The sequence below is a fragment of the Nannospalax galili genome, unplaced genomic scaffold (genome assembly GCF_000622305.1).
Source record: "Nannospalax galili isolate Female #2095 unplaced genomic scaffold, S.galili_v1.0 scaffold72, whole genome shotgun sequence".
Taxonomy (NCBI): Eukaryota; Metazoa; Chordata; class Mammalia; order Rodentia; family Spalacidae; genus Nannospalax; species Nannospalax galili.
The window spans coordinates 1,518,315-1,524,247 of record NW_008336933.1 but is presented as its reverse complement, the minus strand read 5'-3'; the positions used below and the strand labels follow the sequence as shown (position 1 = coordinate 1,524,247).

At 40.5% G+C, this 5,933-nt stretch overlaps 1 long non-coding RNA gene across 1 annotated transcript in view; it reads left to right on the top strand.

Moving 5' to 3' along the window:
* Nucleotides 1–5,582, top strand: part of LOC115070105 — an 11,358-nt gene extending 5,776 nt beyond the window's left edge. The window contains exons 2-3 of the long non-coding RNA XR_003849302.1: nucleotides 772–866; nucleotides 5,512–5,582. This is a non-coding gene — a long non-coding RNA (uncharacterized LOC115070105). The remainder of the gene's footprint in view (nucleotides 1–771; nucleotides 867–5,511) is intronic.
* Nucleotides 5,583–5,933: the final 351 nt, after the last annotated feature.

The following is a 5,933-nucleotide window of genomic DNA, read 5'->3' as shown; positions in this document are numbered from 1 at the left end:
AAGAGCCAAGCGCTCCTCCCAAGCCCATGTGACCCCTGAGGAACAGATCCTCAAATGACCTTAAGTGTAAAAATAAATTGATTTATCTCAGAAAAAAAATCGACATATGTTCTCCCTCATATGTGGATCCTAAGATCAGACTCTGATAAATATGTATGCAAACAGACATAACTGCAGGAACCAGGACAAGGGTAAGGAAACAGTGAGGTAAAGGAAAAGAAATAACCTGAAGGAGAAGAATAGTAGGCAACAGTCCTTAAGGGAGATATGGATAAAAATTGGGTTAGATTAAGGGAGAGGGGAGGGAAGGGTATATGAGGAACCTAGGGGATAAGGAGAAAGAAGCAGTTCAACAGAGGTAGGATGATAGGAGCAAGGGTATTAGTAAGGAAGAAAGGGAGGAAAGTGCAGGCACCTTAAGTGGGAAAACCATGAGAGAGAGGTGAGGGCAGGGCCAGGACCAGAAGCGGTGCTCCGGGGGCCCAAGAAAGGCACTGAGTTGGTCTGGGTGAGAAGGGTCAGGAAGCAGTATTGGTTCCCCAGGTGTCTGGGGCCCCAACACTAGGAGTGGCTCAGGGCTCAAACTAGGAGTATAGAACGGCGAGGGGGGGGATGGAAGGGTGAATGTGGCTTAGGGAGTCCCAGCGCGGAGAGCTGCACTGTAGACTTACCCCAAGAGGCCTGAGGATAGTAGTCCAAACACAGTAAAGTTTTATTACCCACATAAATCAGGAGTGATCAGCTGTGTGGTGGTTGTTCTGCCTCTCTCAGGAAGTGGTGGTCAAACAGCTCTCTGGAGCTGGAATCAGCCCTGGTGTCACTCATCCAGCCTGGGGATCCACTTCCAAATATGGATGAAGCACCTGGTAAGTCACTACCAGCACCTGGCAGGAGGTCGAAGTTTCTTAGCATGTGAAATTCTTTCAAGAGCTACTTGAGGTGTCTACTAACATGGCAGCTGGCCTCCATGTGACCCAGGGGAGCAAACAGGGATGAGTCTTATGCTCAAATTTCTGCCACTTTCCAATCCTTAGGAGTGAATCATTAATTGTGACCTACACTCAAGGGAAGGAGAATTAGCTTCACCTTTTGAAGAGAGGAGTACTCAGGAATTTGTGGATTTATTTTCAGATGAACTGCATGAAATAATGCATGAAATATGCTTAGGGGAGGTACCTTACAGAAAGGACACAAAAGTGCTGACAATTACTCATTACCCATATTGTGCTATGATTAACAGACTGTACCTTAGGCTGTAGCAGTGGTTTTTGGAAACGAATATGGTCAAAATGAGTCTAGAAGAGAAAGAGGAGTTAGATCAAAAAGAGCCCAGCATGTCATAACACAGTACTTGAAGCCCTTATTTTACAAACTGGACTACTCCTGGGCTTGGAGACATAGGAACAAGTGCTACTTAAGGCAAAAAGATAAACATATCTATGCTGACACACTATTTTTCTTGGAACTTAATGGCAAAATTAAGTGACTCTATTGATGAAAAAGTAAAGATCGTATGCATGTGAAGAATTTGATATTTTTAGGGCTGGAGTGAGAGCTCGATGGGCAGAACATTTACCTTGCAAGGGTGAGGACCTGAGCTTGAGTCCCCAGGATCCACGTAAATTTGGGCATGATAGTGCATGCCTGTAATCACAGTGGTCCTACAGCAAGATAGGATGCAGAGGCAGGAGAATCCCTGGAAACTTTCAGCCTGGCAAGCCCAGTGAACACAGAGGCAAACAATGGGAAAGAGACACACTAATGCACTCACACGCACATACATGCATACACTTTACACACAAACACAACACAAGGATAAAAAATTACAAGCAAGAATTTGGTATTTGTAAATAGCAATACTTCAGCCAAAAATACTGAAGAAATTTTTAGTAGGAGAATAATAAATATTCAAATTTACCCAATAGATACTAAAGCCATTGCAAAACCATAACAATTAAATGTTTATTAAAAATTAGTGTCCGAGGGGCTGGAGAGGTGGCTTGACAGTTAAGAGCAAGTGTTGCTCTTCAGAGAACTTGAGTTTGTTCTCAGCACCTGCATCTGGTGGTTCACAACTGTTTATAACTCCCGCTCCAGGGGCTCCAAATAACTCTTCTGCCCTCCACTGACACCTGCACATGTGAGCATGCATGCACGCATGCGTGCGCACACACACGCACACACACATAAATAAATCTTTTAAAGTTAGGACAAGAACATAGAAGCAATCCATTACGAGAGTGGTAATGCCTGAAAACTAAATACTGTGTATTTAAAAGACTTCACTAATCATTGTGAGAAGAATGATGTTAATGCATAGATGCAGAAAAATTGGCATTTGGTGGAAAAGAAACTACTGGTTTCACCTTATATTACTTAACAAGATGATAAATTCCAGATAGATGTGATAAGTTTAAAAATAAAATCATAAGAAACCTGAAGAAAATGAGATATGTATTTACTTGCTGTTTGGAGTGGAAAGGATTTCTAAGTATTAAAGGAGAGCTCTTCAAGGAAAAGAAGTCATAGATGTATTTAAGTAACTATATACTTTTGTATAGTGCATTAAAAAATTTAAACAAACCACAAATACTGATGGATGGCACTCACTTTGTACCAACTATGTGACAAGTGCTGTACTTGGTCTTTGTTGTAATTACCCTTAATCCTCTCCCCAAACCACCGAGGACTCAGCATTATTACCTTAGTAAATGAGGAAACTGAGATTGCAAAAGATTACATCAGTAGTTTGCAACCCATGGTGGTACACTGAATCATGCAGGGAGCTTTAAAAAGGCCCATACTAGGCCCCATCCCACAAGAGTTTAATCAGGATTGCTGGAACTGGCACTTAGGCATACGCCTGCCTCTCCTCAAGCCACACAGCTAGTGACAACAAAGCCAGCACAGAGACCTTTCTGCCTTTCAAGTTCCTGGGCTTTTTGTAATATCATGTAGAAATTTCTTGAGAATATATCCTCTACCTGTTTAAGATTGCAAGTTGTGAAAACCTAGGCAAAGGCTTGCCTTTATGCAGAGCAGGTTTGGGATATGAGTGTCTATTTGTAGCATATACTCTATAATTTGTGTTTTGAGACATCAGTTTAAAAGCTTTAAGGATGAAGTGGATGGTGTTCTGAGAATTCCTTGAAATCTGGGTGCCAAAGGAAACAATAGCAATTGTAGGATGATCAAGCAAAGGGTAGCATTTTGATGGTCTAATTACTCTCAAACAATTGGCAGTGCTGAGAGATCATGAAAGATGTTGGCAAGAATCTACTTTCTTTGGTTGATTACTATAAATTACAATTGCCAATGTAATGTCTTCTCTGTTAACTATACTTAACAGTCTAGATGAGAGCTGCATCATTTTTAAAGCACAGTGTTTGGAGACAATGACCTAATATTGATTCCCAGATATGCAAGTTTTAACTGTGTAATTACAGGTCATTATTAACTTCTCTGAGGCTTAGTTTCCTCAACTATAAAATGAGAATGATAATACTATTGTATTTATGCTATGTAAGAAATCACTTGACACCCTACTGGCTTAAGATGTCTCATAGTTTTCTTGGGCAAGAGTTCAGGACAATCTTGGTTGGGTAGTTCCATCTCAGGTTCCTCTAAGCTTGGGATTTAGCTATCTGATGGCTTGATTAGGAGTGGTAAATCCACTTTTGAGGTTCACTTCCATAAAGGACAGAATGGAGCTCATTATTGGTAGTAACCCTCAGTGTCTTTCCACAGAGGCCTTTGTAGGGTTGCCTAAGAATCCACAGGACATGCCATCAGGCAGACAGGAAATACCCAGTAAAACAGGAAGGGGTCAAGATCCAGGTCATCCTAAAGACCTATCCCCAGTGACCTATTTCCTTCAATCAGGCATCATCTCTTGAAGTTTCCAGGATCTCTCAAAAATAGTACCCCCAGTTGAGGATCAAGCATTTAAAATACAGGCCTGTTGGAGACATTTCATATTCAAACCAGTCATGTGCCTTAACATGATGCTTTAGTCTACACATTACATGTATGATGCTGGTTCTATTCACATCATCTCATGATATCACAGCCTTCTTACTTACTCCACAATGTTTATGCAATGATAAAGTTCCTAAAGATAAAGCTCTCAGAAATTATCCCTGTCATTAAGCAATGCATGTCTACATCTTTCTATATATGTATGTATATGTGTATATATATGAATGTGTCATATACAGGTATCATATATATTTCATGCATATAACAAAGCTTCATTATATAATTGTTTGAAGTGCTTGGGATGGTTTTGTGCATTCAAATCAGTAGTTTAATAATCACCTGAGGTGACTGTAATATGTATCCAGTTGTAAGTACCATAATTCTATTCCAATACTTAGCTTTGTTAGGACAGTTGGCCCAACTCTATTTGAGAAGTTATCAACTTTGAACACAGTAGATTCAGATAGAGAACTTTCAAAACCATAGATGTCCAGGCTATACCCCAGAGCAGTTCTACTATAATCTCTGGAGCAAGGAACCCAGACATCTGTATTTTTTTTCTTAAGCTTCCCAGGCAGTTTCAGTGCACAGTCAAGTTTGGAACTCATGGCTCCCATGATTTAATTTAGATGATCACATTAAAATTCTCCTATTTCCTCAATGTGCTGAGTGCCAATTCAGCATTTAGACTCTGGGGACATAAGTTCACTTGTTGAAAACAAAAAGAAGACCTTTGACTCACCCTAATGTGCCCGGAATGCTGAAGATGGGCAGGAATGTACAGCGAGGCGCCAGTTGCTGTCTGTCTCAACTGTGTGTCTGGCGGAGTTGAAACCCTAGCATGTCAGCCAGGCTCCTTTGGCCAGAATTTGCCTTCGTGCAAGAGTAGAAACCTTCTAGGCATGTGATCACTGGGCCAGGAAAATGTCACCCATTGCCAGAGAAAAGCCAGCTTCCCATGCAACTTGAGTGGATGGCACATGAAAGCAATTTAGCCAAAGTGGCTGGAAAGGCATCAGAGCATCATGGGATGCCCTTTTTGGAAATAAAGCATGCACCTGGTCATGAAGATCATGCCTCAAATTTAAGAACGTGAAGACATTCATCTGCCCCTGTGTCTGCTTTTGTGAGTGAGCAGTGATCTGCTGTAGAGAACAGTCATCAGAGCTTGGGGAAGGCATGCGAGAGAGAGAGCTAATGGCAGCTGCTTGGGGCCAGAAAAGTAATAGGTGAATGACAATTGCTAGTAAACGATACTGTCCAACTAGACATAGAAAACTTGTGGTGTATTTGAATCATCTCATCCCTTTTTACAAATATTTGGGATTGAAGGGAGTTCCTAACAGACTCTGCCCACAGCATTTCCCTCAGCATTTGAACCTATGTTTGTTTTAAGTAAAGCTTAATCCATGTGTTTCTGATTCCTTTAAACATAACTCATCAATGTCTTCATTTTGAACAAACAAACATCTATTTAACATCTAAGATGCCATTGCTTTTTAGCCTTTCAAAACATTTTTTCTTCTTTTAAAGCGGCTCAAATAACATGTTAACCAAGTTTGGAGCCCACTCAGCTCCTCTGAATCCAGGATTTTGACCACTGCATGGAAATTAATTCTTTCACATTTGCCAAAGAAGTGAGTTTCTGTTTGCTTTTAAGCCCCAAATCCTCTTTGTAAAATTGATTTTGAGACTCTCATTGAACTCTGAATATAGGCGATTTGCCATCCATAAATTCTAATTTTCTCTCCTAAGTAGCTTGCCAAATCACTTATAGTATAGCCTTTCGAACTCTCTGGAAAAACTTCTGCTTATACTACATAAAAATAAGAGAAAAATTTATTGAGTGCATGATAACAATTTTCCCAAAGACCTCAAATTTGGCTTGCACCAAGCTAACATACCAGCCTCCAACTATCCCATAATAAATGCAAAACTTAATTTGGAGGATAAAA